A 3,182-nucleotide genomic window follows, 5' to 3' on the forward strand; every position below is an offset into this window, starting at 1 on the left:
AGAGAGAGAGAGAGGGGTGGGAAGGAGAAAGGAAGAATCCAGAGCACGTGCTTACATACCGCAGACAGCAAGATAACGAAAAACGGAAGTGATGACTTCCTCCAGCCTGCAACTGGTAGCTGCCGCGGGAATTAGCCAGACGCACGGACGAGTAGCCGTCTGGGAGAAGGAAGCGCGGGTCGCCACTGCTGTCGTTGCTGTTGCTGCTGTTGCTGCTGTTGCTGCTGTTGCTGCTGTTGCTGCTGTTGCTGCTGTTTCAGTTGCCGTCCCTGGCTACCGCTTTTGCTGTTGATTTCTTTATGTTGGTTTCAAAGACAAGCACTTCCAAAATTATAGTGAAACAGTTCTTACATTCATAGAAAATAGGTCACTCTTGAACCGCGCATGGCATCGTAGCTTTGAGTATCTATTTGTAGGCAGCTTGCCGACGCGATTATAATGACCATCCAGAGCTGTGGGGAAAACAAAAGCTAGGAAAAATTCGGAACTAGCAAATACTTAGAACATGGACCTGTTTTGTCCCCATCGTAGGAAAGGGGTATTGTCTGTTTTCATCAATGTTCACCAAACAGCCTCATGATGTTGGCGAAAATATTTTATAGTTTGAAAAATGGATGACTGGTTGTAGCTATACTTAAAGTTAAAACAAATATATACCAACCAACACTCTGCTTACCCTAGAGATAGCCAATGTGGTTATGTCGACTGAGGCTTCATGCTGCTGTCTCTACCAGCTTCTGCACTCCCTTCTCCCCCCCCCCTTCCCTCACCCAGCCCTCCCCAACCACCACCACCCCCTCAGGTTGAAGCCTATATGGTGTCAGCCACAGCTCTGTTCTTCATATAACGAAAATAACATCCCCCTGTTTGTGGCTGCTGTTTGGGTTTTGGAACAGAGCGGCACGGCGGAAGGCAGTGGGGAAGTCAGGGGGAAATTAATGCCACCTTGGCACTATTAGAGCTGACAAAGCCATTTTGTGCTTTGCTGTGAGAATGATGAGTTGGTAAAGTCATAGGTACGTGAAATCCCCGACTTAAATGCTGGCTTGAGGTATCCTGTACTGTACTGGTGGTTGATGGATGCTCTGGTGAGGTCTACTCTTCAACTTCTTTTTAAATGTCACTTTTGTCGTAACTCCCTTTGTGGCGAAATACATGTACATGTATTACCTATAGCGTGCCACTGTGGACTCCACCGCAACCAAAACTGTATTGTGCATAAAATTTGTTTCAATTTCAGCATTTTTGTTCTTTGAAATAAAAGGTATTTTGCGAACCCCTTTGAAGCGATTGTAAGATGACGTCACTTTACAAAACTGTCTCATTTCTCCATTTTTTTTGCGCAGTTTTTCCGTATGCCAAGACCAGATAATCGGACACTGTGCATGATCAATTTTGTACGATATAAAATTACCTTCGACATGTGGACTGGCATCTGTGGTTTAGCGGTTAGGCCTTTTGTAGCGCATGGAAAAGACGGAGTTCAATCTCCGTGTTGGGAGCATTTTTATCTAGTGTCTCAGTCTTTCAGCTGGGACGTTGTATATCATCTGTTAGCATGGGTTGGCCTTGACAGGCAGGGTCGGAATTCGCCCCTAAATGATCTACACCGTGTTGGGGGGCGAGTGGGGATAGGGGGGGGGGGAGTGTAAAGAACATCAACATTAAAAAGAAATATAATTTGTCGACGTACCCCAACATTGCTGTATAAATGTCTTTGAGACATCTAGAAGTGCGCTCATCTGGAGTGGATCCATCTTGACTTCTAATGAATTAAGGAAAACTTCGGCCGAATGCATCTCGCAGGATGGCTTTGCAACAGATAACATCATTCTGAAATCTTGAACAAACATTTTGCTTTTTTTTCATTCCTTAGAAGGGGTGTGCGTTAAAAAAATTTGTTTGATTTTTAAAATTTAGAACAAGGTCACTAAAAGCAGTTGCCTCATTTAGTTAACCTCCAAGGCGACCTTTGATAAAGAGACCCTGACAAAGAATAGAGGCTGCTAGCCAAAGTCATGCATTTCTGCATGCGTGCGTGCGCGTGCGTGTGCGTGCGTGTGCGTGCGTGTGAGTGTAGGAGGACATTTTCCCGCTTTTAGATCTACATTAATTCACTGAAATTTCAAGGATCTCATGCTGCTGGGAAGATAACCTAACCTACATAACATGTCTGTACCAAGTATGTATGTAGGGAGGTTGTCTGTGAGAGCGATTTTTGAAATATTCATACCGAGTGCACAGTCGTCGTTCTGATGAGTCATATATCACACGTCTAAAAAGTTTTTCTGTAAATGTCAGTGGAGAGAGAGAGAGAGAGAGAGAGAGAGAGAGAGAGAGAGAGGGGGGAGAGTGAAAATAAGGTAAAAGCTAAATTATGTTAATTTAAACTTTCAGTTTTTGTATGGCTTGGCATGCGAGGCCTTATTGCGTCTAATGAAAGAGAATGAAAAACAATTATTCCAAATGTCCTTGCACTTTTTTTTTCTTCTTCTTATTTCCTCTTGTTTGCTGAAACAAGCATTCCATTGTTTAAAAAAGACGAAAAATTAGATTTAACGATCACTGCGGGTAGTAGAAAAAGACAAAAGAAAAAGAAAATAAAAAACAGACCACGAGAAGTGATTTCCTGTTGTCAACAAAACGTAGCCATAGGTCTTCTTCTTCATGCTGTGGCTCGATTGCCGACGTTTCCACTGAAGAATAAAGTTCACGCTAGGTCTAATGACGTCAATACAAATCCTCCCAAATCAACCCTCCAGGTCAGGCCATTATGTTTATCTTCAATTATCTGTGAAAGTAGCGAGTATCGGCACAACACTTAGGTCGATCGTCAAACTAGCTTACAGTGAAAGAGCAATCATGGCGGTAGCTGATGTCTGCAAGCCTTTCCGAAAGGGTGCGAAAAGGTTATAGGTTGTGGACGTGGGCGTAGAGGATAATACTGATTGTGAGATTGGTACTGTTTGTCGGCACAACCAGCAGAGACAGCATTTACAAGGACTGTTTGCAAAGACCAAGTTTTCAAGAATATAAAATACAAAATAAGTATTTAAAGACTGTTCGTGTAACCCTGGATTTCTTTTAATCTTCATAATTTTTTAACAACCCGCCCCCCCCCCAAAAAAAAAATTTTAAATTTAAAAAATAAAATGTGTGTTGACGACAAATACGGCGGTATA

At 42.7% G+C, this 3,182-nt stretch overlaps 1 protein-coding gene across 1 annotated transcript in view; it reads left to right on the top strand.

The window, feature by feature from the left end:
- Positions 1–3,182, top strand: part of LOC101849276 (C-C chemokine receptor type 5) — a gene marked incomplete in the record, with an annotated part of 171,886 nt that overhangs the window by 123,319 nt on the left and 45,385 nt on the right.

Source organism: Aplysia californica, unplaced genomic scaffold (genome assembly GCF_000002075.1).
Source record: "Aplysia californica isolate F4 #8 unplaced genomic scaffold, AplCal3.0 scaffold00039, whole genome shotgun sequence".
In the NCBI taxonomy this organism is placed as follows: domain Eukaryota; kingdom Metazoa; phylum Mollusca; class Gastropoda; order Aplysiida; family Aplysiidae; genus Aplysia; species Aplysia californica.